This window comes from Phocoena phocoena, chromosome 5 (assembly GCF_963924675.1).
Source record: "Phocoena phocoena chromosome 5, mPhoPho1.1, whole genome shotgun sequence".
Lineage (NCBI taxonomy): Eukaryota > Metazoa > Chordata > Mammalia > Artiodactyla > Phocoenidae > Phocoena > Phocoena phocoena.
Window position 1 is genome coordinate 55204510 of NC_089223.1, and position 21237 is coordinate 55225746.

Here is a 21237-nt window from a genome sequence, read left to right on the forward strand (position 1 = left end):
TTCCGGCTCAGTATTGGACGATTTAGAGAAAATACAGTCTGTTCTTTTACTCAGAAATGGGTAGTGTCTTTTTTCTCTTATGATAATTTCACACTCTTATTTTCATCTGTCACATCTCATTTCCCCTTTACCCCTCCTTTTCTCTCTCTTTCCCTTCTTCTTTCTTCCCCCCTCCCCTATCAGAGACTCCATTTATGCAAAGTCAAAGCAAGATAAGAGGGTAAGAGCTCATCCATGCCTGTAAGAGCTCATCCATACATCCTGCCTCCAAGGAAGTATTGGGGCGATCAGACAATATAGTCTTCTGTTAAATAAATCATGGGACCCAGTCCTTAACGGTAAAGAGTAGATCGTAGCAAACCAAATTATATATTTTTTACTTGATTCTTAAGTCAGAAGTCCAAGAGTTTAAGGTATCTCTGTCAGTTTTGTGTTTCTTATAAGATAGCTCACTTATTTACTTTGCACTGGCTGTCCCTTCCAGTTCCAGGATGCTTGTTAATGACTTCTGTGGAAAGACAAACTCAGCAGGTAGGTCCGGCTGGCACTGGTTCAGCCCAGCAGTCCGCAGCAGGCACGCTTTCTCTGAGCCAAGTTGTAGCTTTCACGCAGAGCCCTGGCCTGTGTGCTGCTAGCTGGACAGGTCATTCGACTGCCCTGTTTTGTGGAAGATGACAGTGGTCTGTCTTCTCCCTACTGTCTAGGCAGTATAGTGATGCTGTCACGAGTCTCCTAAAAGGGGTACAACCAGCCTTCTGAGAAAAGTAGAAAATACTTGGGAACTGTTGTGTCTGAAGGATTTTAACCATATCTAGTTTCAAACCATCATATTTGATTTTTCTGGAAGTTGGGGGTAGGAGTAACGACAACAACAGAACCATTTAATCTTGGAGATTTGGAGCCACTGTTTTTTGATTCAAGCCTGCAAAACGAAGCAGGGAAAGGATTTCTGGTATGGAATTACAGAAAAGTAAGAGAAAAGAAAAAAACAAATCCAAACTTCTGGCTTTGAAATTCAGAAAGAAAGTAGTCTTGTTTTGTTTTGTGTTTTTGTATTTTGTGGAGTTGTTTCTGTTTTGTTTTGTTTTCTTTCCTTTTTTTCTAATCTCCATCATTTACTACCTCTGAATTCTTTGGACACTCACTGTGTTATTTTTTTTAGCATCAGTTCATGTATCTGTAGCATGGAACTACTTCACATACTTGTTGTGGAGAACAATCAAAATGAGATAATTTTCTAATTGGTGAGCATATATAAGTTGTGGGAGTGTGGCTGGTTAGAGCTCTGCAAAGTCCATGTATGTTAATGCTTCTCTTGCCAGGTAAGGACTAGGATACAAGGAAGCATCGGGAGCAGCAGTTTTGTGGATTTAAGTTTACACTATGTGAGGAATCGTCCTTAAGGAAAGGAGTACAAAAAAATTTTAGTTTTGCAAGTGTAGCAGAAATACGGACTTAGTGAACACTTTGCTGGTGCCTTAGTGGCATGGAAGTGACCCATGTCATTGAGGGTCCTGTAGCTTAATTTTAATTAACTTTGTGATAACTGCCTCTCACTGGGTAGTGCAAAATGGGAACATGTAAAGACCATGAAGTGAGCCCTGCTATGTGTGAGTGATGTGTTCTTGAACCATCCACCTCAGATTCCACATAGTTAAAATTAAGTGTTAACACACACTCATAGCGTTACTGTGAAAATAAAATAATGTGCAGAGTATGTATGTTGCTTAGTAAAATTCCTAGAGCAAAACAGGTATCCAACAAATGTTAGTCCCTGGGGTTTCCCCACACCAAATGTGGGATATTTGAGATAAGCTTTCAGAATCACAGGTTATTGTCTTCCTTGCATTGGATGATCAAAGGGAATCTGGGACAGGAAAATAATCTAACAAAAAGAATTGCATATGCAAATTTTCCATAGAGCAATCGAAGATAAAAATCAACCGCATGATGTTGTCCTATTTTCTTGCTGGTTTCCTAATTATTTAATATTGAATACTGGGATTTGATTAGGAAATAAAGGGAAAATCATCAGTACAAGGATTATGGGTTGTAAATGTTGCCTTTTATCTCATTATGCCCCAAGGAGGGGTCAGAAGTTTCTTATTTGCCACAAAACATATCAAGAGATATTTCAAATGTTTTGGATATTTAGTACTGGCATAGTAAGTCTTATATATATGTATTTAATATAATATATAATATATATATTTAAATGACCTTTATGGTGCTATGAAAGTGGATAATTGGGAGAATTAAAGCCTTAGAAGTTTCCTGAAACATATGTCTGACACTATAGTTGGACACCTCTGTTTTGGTTTAAAGTATACGATTTTCTCATCTGCTCAGTTATATTCAGATTTTAAAATATTACTTGGAAATATAACTGAGCTTTTACATTTTTAGAAAGGTTTTAATACAATTCTATGAAAGCTTATCTTTTTTATGTAGGTAACATAAACAGGTATAAGGAAGTTTAGAATGTATTGTATTTAGATCTGCTTGTGAAATGTATGTGTGTATCTGCGTGCATGAGTACACCCACCTGTATACAATAATTATAGCTAACATTCATTATTGACATACCGCGTGCCAAACATTAAGTGGTTTACATGTATACTGATTCATTTTCCTCAAAACAAGCCTAGGAAATATGTATTATTATTATTATTATATATTATTCCTATTTTACACATGAGGAAACTGAGGAAGAGCACAGTTAAATAACTTGCCCAAGGTTACCCATCCAAAAGTGGTAGAAATCTGCATTCAAGCCTAGGCAGTCTGACTCCAGCACTGCTCTTTTCAACTCTTCTACACAAGGGGTGACTGTTGACTAAAGTCCTTCAGATGTCCACAGTCACTCTTGCCCTCACCATCCAAATAATGGCTCATTCCACGGACAGTGGGAAGTACGGTTAAAGTGCATACAAAAATTCATGTGGAGTCCTGAAGATATTTGTTCTCATGTTCACTCATACCTCTAATTTTTTTTTTTCCTTCTCACTAAGTACTTGATCCGCTTCTTGTCATTGGGCTTTTACACACTGATTGAGCCCCATGTTGACATCTCCCCTCTTCATTGCCCACTAGCACAAGGCAAGATCTCTTCCTCCACATTATGTCTTTTTAATTTTAGGCCATGTATTTTTTAGTTTTTAAATTGTTTTCTGTTACTTTCATGTATAAGCAGCCCAGTTCTCAATCTCTGGCCCAGGCTACACGCTAGACCTAGCTGTGTATATCTGTAATCCCGTTCAGAAACTCGGCGAAGTGCTGTTTGTGGCTGATCACTACACCTTGCTCTGTTGGAAAGAGAGGGCAGTTTTGAGATAAAGTTTTGCCTTAAACTCATGACATTATAATTTTTAGGCAACACTACTTTTTGTAACAAGTGAAGGTACTGAAACGTTCAGTGGGTTGAGTAGAAAATGTGTTCACCTTTAGTCTCCTATCCAAGGCAACTTCTTGGGTGCTTTCTTTTCTCTTTATATACATGGCAATATTAAATATTTTATAATCACTTTTATGTAGCTTACGTTATTAAAATGCTTTGTAGTTTACAAAATGTGCTAACCTACCTTATTCCATGAGAATCTCATAAAAACCTGTAGGGTAGATTAAACAAATCATTGCTATAAACAAAGGAACTGAAACAAGAAAATTTGGTCTAGTAAAAAATCAGAACTGGTTTCAAAGCCAAAGTCTCATGATTGCAGAATCAGCGTTCCACTTTAGGAGGCGGTGAGGCAGAGTGGTAAGAGCACAGGCTCTGGGGTCTGGCTGAACCACTTAGAGTTGTGTGAACTTGAAAACGCTGAAAGCTAGAAAACCTCCTTGTGTCTATGCATTCTTTTCTGTAAAATGGGAATATTCATACTGTTCGGGGTTGTAAAGATTAGGTTCATATCAATAAAGTGTTTTGTAAAAGTTCTGGTACACAGGAAGCATTATATAAGTGTTAAATAGTCCACGTGCTAAAAAGTAGTGTGGGTTGGCACTCTGACATTTAGCAGGGTCTAATTTTCGACATTAGTTAGTGAGTACTGTCTAATATTTATTGTATATGGAAATATCACAAGAAAAGCACTTGACTTCAGTTCAGTTGCTCAAGCAGCCCTTGTTTACTCCCTGGGTAAACCCTTCAATGGCTCTCCAGTACCCTCAGGATAAAATCTAAATTCCTTGAGCCAGAGTACAAAGCACTCAGTGATTTGCTCCCGGCCCACCTCTCCTGCTGCTTCCCTCCATGTCTGCACTCCGTGCTTCTGTGGGGGAGCCCTTCTCTCAGCACAGTTGGATTCTGGGTGCTCAATAGGAAACCCTCAGCTCCTTCCTGCACCTAGGTTACCTTGATCTTATGCCTAAGTTATACAGGGTAAGAGCCTTCCCCAATTTTCCCAGTATTCTGTGCCCATTCTTTTTCCGTGTGTAGCATATCACGCTGGGCTGGAATCAAGTTTTCCCTTGTTTATACATTTCTGATAATTTGATAAGAATAGAAATCGCCGTAAAAAATAAAGGTTAACCAGAGAAAAAGCTCTCTTCTGAACTGAGACATCCCTACTAAGAGTTATTTGGTATGATTTGCCAACTAAAGCAAGTTGATTCCAAGAAAACTGGCAGGTTTTCTGTTTTTGCATTTACCAAATGCTTCAGTATGAAGAAAGCTTTGCCTGTCTGTAACCCCAATACCTGATATTCCGTATGTATCAGTGAAGTATGTTATGCCCTGTAAATTTACTTTTAAGCAATAAATTATATTAAGTAACTTGTTTTGTTTCTGCTTTTAAACACACCCAGTCTCACCACATTACTGTTTTTTCCTGGTAGAGCCTATGTAGCTTTTGTCCTAAATTCATAACTAATAGAGTTTAGAATCTCTGGTATTATAGAGTCTTTTCTAAACAGAGATTTTGCCAACTAAAAGAGTGTATGATTTGCCCACCAAAACAAATTAATACCAAGAAATTTGGCAGTAAAATACTTTATTTTATATTTAACAAAAGTATCAATGAGAGGAAAGTTCTACTGAAGTTTGCCAAACCACTAAGAAATAAATAGGATATATCCTGTGGTCACTATCTTTTTGTGATTTAATCAACTACTGTTTTCCCCCTCTTTCATATGATAAGTTCTCAGAATTCATGACTTGAGCCACAATCAGCCAACATAAAATACTTTTTTCTGTTTTAAGCATGACTTAATTTTATCTCTAGAAAAACAATTAATATAAAACATCTGTTTCTTAATGGTTTAAATTTCTGGGGAGGGGATGGATTTACTCTTTCATTTGTTCTAGATTTCCTGGATAATTTAGACTGTCACTTACTTTATGAAGCACTTTAGATTTACAACTTGGTAGGAATTCTTAATAATGCAGGGAAAGGAGCAGGAAAATAGATATCATCAACCATGTGAACAGAGTAACATTAAAAAATAGATTTATAAAGAATAAAGTTTAAAATGTAATGATGAATGGCTTTTTAAGTATAGCTTGGTTAATGTCTGGTTAGTGTGTTTAATTCTACCCAGTGTCTGATTAGTGTATTTAATTAACTATCCCTTTTAAATATATTTTTATTTACTCTAAAAATTCTAACAAATATATGAGAAGTGTCAGTGGGCTAATATTGTATTCTACTGAGCTAAGAATTCTTTGAACTGAATTTTTCTTCTAGATGGGAGGGATAACAGTGATAACTGCTCTGAAAACTATTACCACATAATCTCCTTTAATTCTCACAATAACCCTGTGAGCTGGATATTATTTCAGTTTACTAGTGGGAGATGGGGCTGGGGAGAAATTAAGTAAATCGCACTGGGTTGCACAACAAATAAATTGATAGGATAGGAACCAGGTGTGTTTGATGCAGAAGCTCTTGGTTGCACCCACTATCTAGAGATTATATTTATTTAAATGTACTTAAGTATTATGATTTGTATTTTATTTACATACACAATTGTTCAAGGAAGGAATCATGTTTTGTTACAAAACCACATGTTTTATAAGAAAATCAATTAATATAAGAATAATATAAGCAAAGTATATGGGGACATGGAAAATTTATATCAAGAAAATCTTACTATCATTAATGCTAAAGCAATTGAATAGAAAACTTAAGTATAAGCTTTGATTTACACAGTTTTTGTTTCCTGGCAGAAAACCTGTCAGAACCTATTAGATGAAAATCAGTTTTGTATATTTTGAAAATTGGTAAGAATTATTATTTATGGCATTGTTCAAACACAAACAACACTGTGACCAGCTAATAGGTTCTTATGTAAGTCACTGTTGAAAGCCAAAGACAAAAGGTTAAAAATGGTTTTCAAATTTCTTTTTTTTTTAAGTTTCAGAACCTCTAATTCCTCTCATCACTGTGGAAGCCCAATACATGAAGCAGATAACAACAGAGTTATTGGGCTTCCTGGCTCTTTCTTTACCTCCTTGCTCCCTTCATCTGCTTGTGCCTCTGAGATATCTCTTTAGAACCACAGGGGCCATTGTGGGCTCAGTGTGAAAACCACTGTGTTAAAATATAAAAGGAATGTTGTATAGAAGATCCGTGTGCTATGATCCTGACTTGTAGCTTTGTAACAATCTAGCTAAAAAATAAATTATAATATCTAGTAAAGTTTACTTTGAACCAGTGGTTCCTAACCCAGAGGCACTCATCAGAGCCAACCTCAAAACATGGTTAAATATACCATGCCTGGAGCCTCCTATACTCACTGAGTCAAAATTCATTAAAGCAAGTCCTATGGGGAAATCTGTAAGTTTAGAACCTGGGAATCTGTACTTTTAGAATATATATTCTAAAAGTACAGATACATATATATATATATATATATATGTATGTATATATATATATATAAAACTATATAAATGTTTTCTATTATTAATTTCAAGGACAATATGAAAATGTGCTAAGGCTAAAGGTAATTTATATTATTATCAGATAACACTGTGTACAATAAGGACATACAAAATGTTAGAGAATTGTAAAAACAAATGTCAAAATCCAAAATTATTCTAATTATGGTTTGATATGTAGTCAATGATAGAGTCATTGATTTCAGAACTGATCCTAAAAGTGTATGCTTTGATTAATATTTCCCCTTTATATTCCTATATAATTTTATCTTCATTTTGAATGTGTTCCCATATATCCCTGAGTGTCAAATGTTAATTCAGATAATTATACCCTAAGAGAGTCTGACTTGGGGGACACAGAAGGATTATTTCACAGGTAATGCAAATTCAAGCAAGTGTCTACTCTTAGAGCTAAGCAATTGGAAGGTTGAACAATCAGCAGGATACTTCCTATTTTATGCACTGATGCATCCCCAAGGCCTAGAACAATTCTTGGTACTTAAGTAGATGCTTAATAAACATTTGTTGAACGAATGAACACTCATTCACTGCAAGTGTCCATAGAACTGTAATAGAAGTTAAAGCAGTGAGCTAGACTTTCTCCTTTTTACATACTATTTGTATTACATGTAATTTATTAGGTTGAAGATAATAGAAAAACTATCCAACAGTGACTTACAATGTAGAGGGGTTAAAAATATGTTTGAGAAAGAAGTTTCAGGGTAGATGTCTGGTGGTTTGGGTTCAGTGGCTTAATGATGTCGGGATAGGAATCACTGTGACTTTTTTGGCCTTAATTTCAAGCCTATTGCCTCATGGTTGCAAGAAGACTGATGCATCTCCAAGCATCACATCCAGTTCAGAACAAGAAAAAGGGAAAGAGAAGAGCCAAGAATCATGTCAGCTGCACTATTCCTTCAGCTAGGACAGGAAAACTTTCCCAGAAGCTGACAAGGAGATTTCAGACTTATGTAACAAGGGCCCCCAGTTCAGTGGAGGCTAAGATTATAGAAACATAATGATCATTATTTGGTAAGGCCAGTTATGAACCATTGTCTGGTGCTGGGCACATTGCCCCTCTAAACACAAGTGAGATTCTGATATGAAGGAAGGAGAAAGGATGTTAGTAATTAATGGGCATAAAATACAATACGATATCACTGAAGTGATACAATACCACTGAAAAGAGAAAATACTTTTATTTTATCTTGTTTTATTTTACTTTATTTTCTTTTCCTTTATACACATTGTAAAAGGAGAAGTAGCCAACTAGTGGGGTTATATTTTGACCAAAAATATATTTTAGGTACCAGGTTAACTAGGCAAAAATGATTGCTACTAGATCATCAATCTTGTACCTTGTAAAGATACATAATTTATTGTATTTCTAAAAAATGACTTAATAATTACTTTGCAGCTGTCACGAATCTTGCTAGCTATTTTGAAATGGATAATTAGAGCTGGGTACTAAAATGTTTATGTTCAGTCACCTAAAATTATTGGGCACAATATTTATTTATACTTCTGTCAATATTGCTTTATATTTTGACTAGCTTTTGATGACAAATTGTTATCCAAGGATTTCTTGTAATATATATATATATTTTTTTCCATTTTGGATAACAAAGCCATTCTGTAGGGTTTACATCAGAATTCAGTTTTAATTAAGCCACAAGACTGACATGGGATAATGACTGAAGTTGCTAGCAGAAATTTGGGTCACTTCTCATGTCACAATAAGGGCTACTGGGCCACACAGTTGTTTGTGCTTTTTTGGAAATGCCATCACCTTAAAATACAGACTGTGAAATTGTGCAAGTTTCTTTCTGTTTTAGTGCATGTTCAGATCTAATCATCATTTTATCCTATGCTGAAGGCTGGAAAGCTAGTTATTATATAGGTTGTTTTGCAGTTTGGTATATTTCAGTCAAACATTAGGGGTAATTAGGAACTGGGGTAAGGATTCATTCCAAATGAAGAATCAACTTTGCATACATTTCCCATTTCTATTTTGATGTGCTTTTTGACATCTAAGGACAAAGTATATTTTACAAACTTATACCCTGTTTTGCCCCAGTTAGCATGCTTATTAAAGCATAATGAATAATAAAATAAAAAAATAAGAGTTACCCTTTTGCTTTCTGAGATCTTATAACTTACTGTTGGAAATTTGATACTAAATTTTGATTTCTCTAGGAAAAACTAGTATCTGCTCTGTTTAGATTAATAGATCTGAGGATTTCCATTTTATATAGCGTACTACTAGATCATTATGGGAGATGTTGGCTTCTGTAACATGTTATTCAAAATCCATTGATTTAGTAAAACTCTTTGATATGTAGAAATTAAGAGTTTCAAAGGAGGGAACCTTTGGATTCAGTAAGTCTGATATTGGGGCAAGTGTGATATAGAAGCAAGAGAAAGAGCTTTGGAGTTAGATAGACTTGGATTTAGATTCTGGTTTTGTGCTTATCAGCTCCATGACTGTAGACCACTGCCGTGTTTAGCTTTTCTCAACCTCAATTTCCTTATCTGTAATGTGGGGAAAATAACACACCAAAGGATCATTGTTAGGGTTAAGTGATATAATGTGTATTAACTACAGATACACATAATTTTATTAGTCTTAATCGCTGATATTACAAATATGAGAATAGAGGACCTCAAAATAAAATCACTTCCACAAGCTCACACAGTAGCAAACCAGAAACATAGGACTGATGAGTATTCTCTGTGCAGTGAACTATTCTCAAAGTGAATTGTGAATGTGCACATTTATTTCAAATGTTGAGGATTTGCACTGTTTTGCAAGGAAGAGCTTCATATACTATCTACGTACATTGTAGAGTGGTGAACAGGAATTGAGTGAGCATATTCTGTAATATGACAATTTTCAAGCCCATTATGTCATCTAATTTTGACTTTTCTTTTTAGGATAAAAACAATATGTAAAACTAGACAAGTTTGGTTACCACACCTGACAAGGTAGCCATGAAAACCATGTTTTTGCTCTTTTCATGCAGTGTGTCCTGTGAGGAGCAGACTGCTCATTAGTCATAATTTCGCTCAGTAGATTTCAGAGTTACTTTTGCCTAAACACTCTGTATAGACTAACCAGTGGATACGAATTCTCAATCCCTCTTTGCCATCTCCATGAGTTTACAATTTTAGAGTATATTAACAATTCAAAATCTTTAGCATACATTTCTGATTGATTTTTGCTTCCTTCAGAGTTGTATGCTTCATAGTATGACTATGCTACTGCTTACTTTTCAAAGAGCAGTGGCTAAAACTTCTTTGTTTATGATGATGAAAAATATTTTGTAACAAAATGGAAAAAAAGAGACAAAAAGAACAAAATGAGCATAGGTGAATGTATTTTGAAACAAATAATTAAAGGCAGTGGTTATTGCTCATAGTCAACAATGAGAGTAATAAGATTGAAAGAGACAACAAAAATCATCTATCTTTGATATCACTTATCACTTCAAAGATAACGAATATGATGGTGTAAGTAGCTCAATTTGAAATGTCATTGGAATTCTTTAAGTCAAATATCTTTAAATGGGAAGTATCGAGACATGATAGAAGAAGAACAGACTTCTGGCATAAGAGAGACTAAAGTCTGCCTTCAAATTCTGCCACTTAGCAGTTGTATCTGTTAGGATGTCTTCCTCTGCAAATAGCAAATCACTTCCCACTGGATTAAGCAACAAATCTGATTATTTCCCATATAACAGGAAGCCCTAAGAGAGGCAAGTTTCAAATTTAGGTGGATTAGCAACTCTGTGATACAATTTTGAATCAGATACTTCTCATCCCTTCACTCTGCCAACCCTAATCTATAAGCTTTGCTCTCCTGCTGATTCTCCTTGTTTGCTCAAGATGGCTGCATCAGTTCCAGGAAATATACTCATACCCAGCAACTTTCAAGGCATCCAGGAGTTTCCTTTTCTACTGTTTTCTTCATAAAAACTCCTTTCCCTTGCAGATCACCTTCACAGCTCATTGGACAGAACTGAAACAATAGTTAAGACCACATAATTGGAACTGAGATAAGTTCAGCATTGCTAAATTGTGGAAGAAGAAGGAGGGAAAAGCCTGAGTGAAACTGGAGAAGAAAATAGAGACCAATTTTTCTGGAAGAACTTATATTAAAAACAAGACACAACTACAAGGTTTGAAGTAGGGAGGTGACGTGACCACATTGGTGGCTTAGAAAGGTCTTTCTGGATGCAGTGTGTTGTAGACATTTTCAGGGATCATGCCTCTCTACTGAGAAACCAGTTAGGAGATTTTTCAAGTTAAAAATTATGGCACAGATTTGACTGGACTGGTTCTGCTGTGGAATGAAACAGAGAAGGCAGTTCAGAGAGTTATATACAGAATAGAGTTAGAACTGGTGGGATTTGGTTACTGATTCAATGTAGGGGGTAAATGTGAAGGAAGACAAATGTGATTCACAGAATTCTGGATGGAACAACTGGTTCTATGACATTGCATTCACTGAGATAGGGAACATAGGAGGAGGCTTTTTTTGTACAAGGAAGATACTTTGTTTACTTTGCTACAGGTTGAATTTGAAATGACTGCAAGTCATGAATGTGTTAGTAAATAGCAGACAGTTTTATAAGTTGGTTCGAATTTCAAGAGAGAGAGATGGACAAAATATATGGATTTGGGGGGTTATTAATATTTACATTACAACTGAAGATTTGGAAGTTCATGAGCTCCTCTACAGAGGTTCTTTCATAGGGGGTATGTGCTAATATCACCTCTAAAACCAGTCAACTAACAAACGAAAGTTAAATATCCTAGCCATTCCCCATCCTAAATAGTCTGATTCAGTATGAATGGAGTGGTGCTAAGACATTTGTTCTTTCCAAAGATTCTTTTTTCTTATTCCCATTTTAAGTCCTAGTCAAGAATCATTGGTATAGAGTGATAAGTGAAGACAATCTACAAAAATAGAGTATTGATCAAAGCCAAGGTTTGAAGGGTTGGTAGAGGAAGAGTAGCTTATAATGGAAACACATAGCCAGAGAGGTTAAAGAAAACCACAGAAATGCATTGTCACTGAAGATGAAAGATGAGAGAGAGTGTCCATGGGGGTCATGATCATATGCTACCAAAACGTAAGGAAAATTAGGAACTCAGAGCTACATGAGTATCACAATTTTTAGAACCAATCTTTTAGATTGGTGAGATTTTCCACAGGCAGTGTTTGACAGCCATGGTTCATGTACAAATAAAGTAGATTCATTCATGATTAGGGTTTACTTGTTGGCCTTTGGATGCCCTGGGGAGATAGGTTGCTGTAATCAAGGTATTTGATGATGTCTAGGCTCTTAAGTGCGGGACTTGGTTATGGGAAAAACCATAAGCAAGGCTTGTGGTCTGTCATGAAGGCTTCAGGTATTGCCTCATGTTTTTTTCCTTCCTTGATTTTCCTGCTGGGGCTCTGAATGATACTGCAAACTGTCAGTGTTGTGTTGATACTCTAGGTTTGCTGGGATCGTTAAATGAAAGAATATATATAAATTGCCTGGTAGATTACCTGACACATAGTAAACACTAAATAAGTTTCTTTCCTAATATTCTTCCTTTTTTTTCTAAAAAAAGGTTGTACAGTTATGTTTCTCAGAATTACAAAAGAAATGAATACTCTCTCATTCATTTTCGAAATACAGTTGGTTATAGATTCTTGCTTTCAAGCAAAGACGACAGAAATCTATGTAACACCCCTAAACCTAAAACATAATTCTTACCCAATTTACAAATTTAGTTTTCCAATGGGAAACACATGTCTTCTTTCTCTGCACTGCTGTTGCCAACTGTTCTTTGTTCCCTGAAGCAGTTGTCTCATTATAAAATTTAGCCCAGAAGCAAGAAATCACATCTGTTCTGAATGAGACTATGGAGAGAGGCTGGACAGCTGTATATCTGGGGTTTAGTCCCACAGATTAGTTAAACGTGTGCTGTAATTGAATCCAGTAGCTTTTCTGGTATTGTTAAATGGAAATCAATAAGCAAGCAAACATCAAAACTCGACTGTATTCAATGGGACTTTGGTTCAATGCCTTTAGAGAGAGAGAGTGCCATCTTATCTGCTACTAATCCAAAGTATTCTCTCTTCACACTGTGATGGAGGTCTGACTACCATTATAATTGTGTTTGTGTGTTAATGTGAAGATCATGGGAAAAACAGAAACAATGTAAAATTACAAATATGCCTTTTGGGTCTCCTTTACCTTCATGTCATCAAGGATCACACATTCTTTCAAGGCATTACCCACTGATGGTGGTGGGACCATGCGCCTTCAGCTGTCTTTTGACTCTTCAAAGTCTCAAAACACATTCATCCCAATGCATCATTTTCCTGGAAAATCCAATAACATTTTTTTTGCCTAATATTAGCAAGATGTTATGGAGGAAGCAATGGAGTCAGAGGGATATAACTTTGAAAGTTAAAGAGCATATTTGAATAATTAACTCCAATTACTCTTTAATTTTTAGAATGTTTGAAGTTGAAGGCTTACGAGTCTTTTTGTGCATATTCCATTTTACTCATTCTGCCCTCCCTTTGTCCTTCTTGAATCCCAGCAAAAAGAATGAGTTAGCAACTCTCTGGCTTTTCTGAAAGTAAAATTTTTAAAAGCTTTTCTCTGTTCAAGAAAACATTAAATTTATTAGTATGTAGTAATAAAATTAAGACATACTTAAGATTAGTTTGAAATAATTTCTATCATAATTGTTATTTGGTTAGGCAGTTAACTGATTTTTACTTATTAAAAAGTTCCTGTATTTGTGAGTCATTGTTTTTCCTATGTTAACTTTAGGAATTTGCGATAGACTAAATACTCATTGACCTCTACAGAGTGATTTCTCCTGGAGAATCAGTCTTCTAAATTAATGATTAGATTACCAACCAATATGCCCATCGTCATTGTAATTATAGAGTGGCTGAGGGAAAATGACCTTGAAGGCTGTCTCTCAGTTTAATGGTATGGCTTTATTTTAAAATATAAATAATAGAATAAAAACATTTTCCATAAAATTTCTGATATCTAATTAATGTCTTTCAGAGTAACTGGTATCAAACATTTCCTCTAATTATATTCATTAGTGGCTTCTCCCGGACAAGTTTTAATTAAGTTGTACAATGAAGATCAATACTCATTGTGTATTCATTGCAATTTACAACAAGCATATATACTGTTCAGAACAATTTAATTACTGTAATTGTAGCACAGAAGATACTTAGTGACTGTGCTGCATTACTGCCAAACCGCCTTTTAATAAATTCAGTAATGAAATTAGAAAAGGAAATTCTGAAAATCACATTTATATATACGCTATGTCTAAACCGGTTTTTATGTTAGTAGCTTAAGTAATGGGGGGAATGGAAGCATTGATACTATCAGTGGCATAAAGCTTTTTCATGCATGCCATCATGAATGTTGAGAAATTATTAGAGCATAAATGACTACACTTGTAATAATAGTTACTTTGGTTACTAAAAATAATGTATAGGCGTTGGGTATTCAGAATACTCTGTTTTCTCTAAATAAGATGTCAAGTTTTGTTACTTTCATTTCCTTAAATAGGAGTAGTATTTTCATTCATAAGGAATGCTTCCAAATGTGTTAACTTCTATTAATGATGATCATGCTGCTGATGCATTGTGCAAGGAATTGTGGAAGTAGAGATTTTCTGGAAGCATCATAGGTGTATACCAGGGTTTCTGAGATTTGGCACTGGTGAAATTTGAGCCACATAATTCTTTCCTGTGGGGTGGAAGAAGTTTTGCTATTCACTGAAGGATGTTTAGTCAGTTGCATGCCTGTCTTCTTCCCATGAGATGCCAGTAGCAGATACTCCCCTACTTCCCAGTTTTGACGATCAAAAATGTCTCCAGACATTATCAGATGCCCATGTTGAGAACTACTGGTGTGTGTTGATTCAGCCATACCCTCCTGATCTGTCTACTGACCAAATGATTCATTCATAAGACAAACAGCTATTCTGCTGTTCTGAATGCAGGCTAGGTTCATAGGCATGAGTCAAACATAGTGTTCTTTTAGGGGAACAATAAAATTCTATGTATTCCGTGTTTTGGATATAAGAATTGGGTGTTAATAAAATATTCAGTAATACTACCTTACCCACACTTAGGAAAAGGAGAATCAGAGATCGTTTCCTGGGGAAAACAGTTTCTGAAATATGTTTTGAAGTACAAATGAAGACTTAGCAGTTCACAAAGGGAGAAGGGTATTTGAGATAGCTAAAGCAGCATGTGCAAGACTTGGAGGTATAAGAAAGCCCTCTTACTCTTATCTGTACCTATCTGTATATCTAATTTTATGTAGATATAATTTTAGATAGTTATTTTTCCTGAGGCATCAAATCCCAATTTACTCTGCGTTACATGAACAAAATTATAAAGTAGTAATCTGCAGGTAATTACCTAAAACACCTTTCTCTTTTTTTCCTCAATTTCCAATTCAGTAATGGTATATGTAAATATCTGCTTTGCACTGTGAATGTTATGAAATCATCTTCTAGGAGGAAAGCAATTTTAGGCAGTATGGAAAAGTGACATGCATGTATTTCCTATAAAACTCCTAATCTGTTTACCTGAAGAAAATCTTTTGACAAGATCATCAAAAGAAAGATGATATACATTCCTATTGTAGTTATTTCCATGTGTTCAGTAATGTATTCCAATATGGGAAACTCCCAATAAATTGTAAAAATAGTGAAGCTAGTATTTTCATTTACTTTCACACTTACACATTTTCTAAGCCAAGAAGAGTACAAATAGTAATTTTAATTAAAGTTAATTCAAATGAGGGCAATTAAATTTTAGAAAGACATCTGGAATTCTGTTGATAATAATGAATATTTAAAGATGCACATATTGTTAAGAAGTCTACAAGGAATGCTGTGTTTCTCATGGCAGGCTAGTTATGAATTCCTAGAATTCCTATGCACATCACTTTGCCACCACAGGATTAAGTTCAATTTGACTGCCATCGTAGCAGAAGACCTTTAGTTTGCTCATTTGCTCTACTTTATCTAGTCCACGCAGATATGCCGCTGCTCAATATCAAAGGTGAGTAAAATGAATCATAAAGATGAATAAACAGAAGGATTTAGGTTCTGCACATCCCTGATATTTAGTCATGTCTAGACACAGACCTAGTGCCCCAGAAAAACTAAAATGAGGACAAGGACATTTAAGTTTAATGTAGCCTTATTCCCATAGAAACCACAAGAGCCAACAGTAGCGTAAAAAGAAAAGAGTACGGATCTACCTGAAAAATTAAATTTAGTGGACTGACTCGAGGATTTGCAAGGTTATTGGGTAGTGAAATAGTTTTGGTCTGTTTGTTTTTGGTTTTTGCTGTTTTAAAACAATAGTTTTTGAGTTAGGTCAGTTTCCTTTAAAAAATAATAATTCCACATATCATTTATTGTTTTATTCCCTAAAGCCAACACGCTGTATGTAGGCTAAAGTTGATACAAACATTCTGTAGGCATACATTTTTATAGTTAAAGAGCTCAGAACTTAATGAGGAAAATAAACAAGTTTAAGGGTAGGTTACAGTACTGAGTATATATCTGTGTTTTCTAAGATTTTAAAGTTTTTGATTTATTTTCATATTAATAGTTTTAATACAGACTGTTACCTTAGTGTGTAAGATATGTATGTTTGCATATATGATATGAAATAAAATGATGGATAATAAGGGTAAAATGCACATAATTTCCATAGCATGCCAAAAATTTCTATTTCAGTTGTGATCCTGATTTCCTTGATCAAAATAATTTCAGAGTACGGTCTCTTGTAGAAGTTTTACACATTTCTCAGCCTATCTAATGTTAAACCTTTAGTACCCTAGGCTTACACTTGCAGATCCAACCATCTTTTTAGAATTGCGGGCATTTCAAGATACTGACTCTTGAATGTAGTTTGAGAAAGCTTCAGTACCTCTGACGAGGGTTAACCCAGTCGTTTCCCTTTTGGGTCCAAATACCATGCTCATTCAAAGTGGTTCAGCGGCACAGCACACCAGGTAGATCCATTTGGTTTAGGCATAATATATTTGAAAGATAATGGTCTATGATCTAGATCTAAAGCATTTTGACTACATAGCACCTTTTTTTTTTTAACATCTTTATTGGTTTCTGCTTTATAACAGAGTGAATCAGCTCTATGTATACATATATCCCCATATCCCCTCCCTCTTGCATCTCCCTCCCACCCTCCCTATCCCACCCCTCTAGGTGGACACAAAACACTGAGCTGATCTCCCTGTGCTATGCAGCTGCTTCCCAGTAGCTATTGATTTTACATTTGGTAGCATATATATGTCCATGTCACTCTCTCACTTCGTTCCAGCTTACCTTCCCCCTCCCCGTGTCCTCAAGTCCATTCTCTACATCTGCATCTTTATTCCTGTCCTGCCCCTAGGTTCTTCATAACCATTTTTTTTTTGATTCCATATATATGTGTTAGCATTAAGTATTTGTTTTTCTCTTTTTGACTTACTTCACTCTGTATAACAGACTCTAGGTCCATCCACCTCACTACAAATAACTCAATTTTGTTTCTTTTTATGGCTGAGTAATATTCCATTGTATATATGTGCCACATCTTCTTTATCCATTCATCTGTTGATGGACACTTAGGTTGCTTCCATGTCCTGGCTATTGTAAATAGAGCTGCAGTGAACATTGTGGTACATGACTCTTTGTGAATTATGGTTTTCTCAGGGTTTATGCCCAGTAGTGGGATTGCTGGGTCATATGATAGTTCTATTTTTCATTTTTTAAGGAACTTCCATACTGTTCTCCATAGTGACTATATCGATTTACACTCCCACCAAGAATGCAATAGGGTTCCCTTTTCTTCACACCCTCTCCAGCATTTATAATTTGTAGATATTTTTGATGATGGCCACGTGATAGGTGTTAGCTCTTCTCTAAATGTTTGATAGAATTCGCCTGCGAAGCCATCTGGTCCTGGGCTTTTTTTGTTGGAAGATTTCTAACCACAGTTTCAATTTCAGTGCTTGTGATTGGTCTCTTCATATTTTCTATTTCTTCTGGTTCAGTCTCAGAAGGTTGTGCTTTTCTAAGAATTTGTCCATTTCTTCCAGGTTTTCCACTTTATTGGCATATAGTTGCTTATAGTAATGTCTCATGATCCTTTGTATTTCTGCAGTGTCAGTTGTTACTTCTTTTTCATTTCTAGTTCTGTTGATTTGAGTCTTCTCCTTTTTTTCTGGGTGAGTCTGGCTAATGGTTTATCAATTTTGTTTATCTTCTCAAAGAGCCAGATTTTGGTTTTATTGATCTTTGCTATTGTTTCCTCCATTCTTTTTCATTTTTTTCTGATCTATTCTTTATGATTTCTTTCCTTCTGCTAATTTTGGGGTTTTTTTCTTCTTCTCCTTTCTCTAATTTCTTTAGGTATAAGGCTAGGTTGTTTATTTGAGATTTTTCTTGTTTCTTGAGGTAGGATTGTATTGCTGTAAACTTCCCTCTTACAACTGCTTTTTTGGGCCATTTTGTTTTCATTGTCATTTGTTTCTAGGTATGTTTTGAGTTCCTCTTTGATTCCTTGAGTGATCTTTTGGTTACTTAGTAGCGTATTGTTTAGCCTCCATGTGTTTGTATTTTTACACATTTTTTCCTGTAATTGATATCTAGTCTCATAGCATTGTGGTCAGAAAAGATACTTGATATGATTTTAATTTTCTTAAATTTACTAAGGCTTGATTTGTGACCCAAGATATGATCTATCCTGGAGAATGTTCCATGAACACTTGAGAAGAAAGTGTATTCTTTTGTTTTTGGATGGAATGTCCTATAAATATCAAGTAAGTCCATCTTGTTTAATGTATCATTTAAATATTGTGTTTCCTTATTTATTTTCATTTTGGTTGATCTGTCCATTGGTGAAACTGTGGTGTTGAAGTCCCCTACTATGATTGTGTCACTGTCGATTTCCCCTTTTATGGCTGTTAGCATTTGCCTTATGTATTGAGGTGCTCTTATGTTGGGTGCATAAATATTTACAATTGTTATATTTTCTTCTTAGATTGATCCCTTGATCATTATATAGTGCCCTTCTTTGTCTCTTGTAATTGTGTTTATTTTAAAGTCTATTTTGCCTGTTATGAGAATTGCTACTCCAGCTTTCTTTTGATTTCCATTTGCCTGGAATACTTTTTTTTTTTATCCCCCCACTTTCAGTCTGTTTGTGTCCCTAGGTCTGAAGTGGGTCTCATGTAGACAGCATATATACAGGTCATGTTTTTGTATCCATTCAGCCAGTCTGTGTCTTTTGGTTGGAGCATTTAATCCATTTACATTTAAGGTAATTATTGATATATATGTTCCTATTACCATTTTCTTAATTGTTTTGTGTTTGTTATTGTAGGTCTTTTCCTTGTCTTGTGTTTCCTGCATAGAGAAGTTCCTTTAGTATTTGCTGTAAAGCTGGTTTGGTGGTGCTGAATTCTCTTAACTTTTGCTTGTCTGTAAAGTTTTTAACTTCTCCGGCAAATCTGAATGAGATCCTTGCTGGATAGAGTAATCTCGGTTGTAGGTTTTTCCCTTTCATCACTTTAAATGTGTCCTGCCACTCCCTTCTGGCTTGCAGAGTTTCTTCTGAAAGATAAGTTGTTAACCTTATGGGGATTCCCTTATATGTTATTTCTTGCTTTTCCCTTGTTGCTTTTAATATTTCTTCTTTGTATGTAATTTTTGATAGTTTAATTAATATGTGTCTTGGTATGTTTCTCCTTGGATTTCTCCTGTATGGGACTCTCTGTGCTTCCTGGACTTGACTGACTATTTCCTTTCCCCTATCAGGGACATTTTCTCTTCAAATAATCTCTTCAAATATTTCTCTAATATAATCTTTTAAAATATTTTTCAGTCCCTTTCTCTTTCTCTTCTTCTTCTGGGACCCCTTTAATTCAAATGTTGGTGCATTTAATATTGTCGCTGAATTCTCTGAGACTGTCCTCAATTATTTTCATTCTTTTTTCTTTATTCTGCCCTCTGGTAGTTATTTCCACTATTTTATTTTCTTGGTCACTTATCTGTTGTTCTGCCTCAGTTATTCTGCCATTGATTCTTTCTAGAGAATTTTTAGTTTCATTTATTGTGTTGTTTATCATTATTTGTTTGCTCTTTAGTTCTTCTAGGTCCTTGTTAAACAGTTCTTATATTTTCTCCATTCTATTTCCAAGATTTTGGATCGTCTTTACTATCATTACTCTGAATTCTTTTTCAGGTAGACTGCCTATTTCCTCTTCATTTGTTTGGTCTGGTGGGTTTTTACCTTGCTCCTTCATCTGCTGCATATTTCTCTGTCTTATTTTGCTTAACTTACTGTGTTTGGGGTCTCCTTTTCGCAGGCTCCAGGTTTTTGTTGCAGGTTGTTTTTTTTTTGTCTGCCCCCATTGGGTAAGGTTGGTTCAGTGGGTTGTGTAGGCTTCCTGATGGAGGGGACTGGTGCCTGTGTTCTGGATGGATGAGGCTGGATTTTGTCTTTCTGGTGGGCAGGACCGCGTCCAGTGGTGTGTTTGGGGGTGTCTGTGAACTTAGTGTGATTTTAGGCAGCCTCTCTGCCTAGCACACTTTTAAACTACTTTAATTTCAGAGGGACAGTAGGTGAACCTGTTGAAATATAAACTCGCTGAGTGTCTATGTATCTGTGTGTGAGTATGTGCAAGTTTGTGAGTGTGCGAATGTTGGTGCATGGGCATGTGCATACTCTTCCATTGCTTCCTTTTGCAATGATGATGTTCAGACTTCCATCTTGGGAATTACTAATATGTTAGGATACCCAGCCCTAATTGAGTTCTGCCTTTCAAAATGTAGCTAACAGTTTTGTAAAAAACACATTTTGGACTATAGTTATATATAAATAGAAAGTATCTTTGGGAATGCAATGAGCACTTAGCTATTGCAACAACCTTAAGAGCTGCTGCATTTCCTAGGCTTGGTTAAGAGTGTATAGATTTATTTCTTAATTAAATTTGCAATTTGGATTACGGATTTTGGTTAATATCACAAAAAATCTTACAAACTTGGGAATACTTTATTGTTGTTTAATGTAAATTATTTGTTCATTGCCTTTATAACAGCTTTCCAGAAGAAAATAGAGTATATTTAGCACCAACTTTACAGCTGCAGCTTAATCCCAAGAACCAGCATCTTTAAAAAATAGACATGGTCCTCATGGTTTTCTGTGGACCTTTCCTTTTTTTCTTTTTCTTATTAATTCTTTTCCTTTATTCCTGTTTGACCAAAAAAAAAGCACTTAGGGTAATAACTTGTTT

General features: G+C 35.4%; 1 protein-coding gene across 4 annotated transcripts in view; it reads left to right on the forward strand.

Annotated features, from left to right (window-relative positions):
- EPHA5 (EPH receptor A5) overlaps positions 1–21237 on the forward strand; it is a 325672-nt gene that overhangs the window by 7513 nt on the left and 296922 nt on the right. The window lies entirely within an intron of this gene.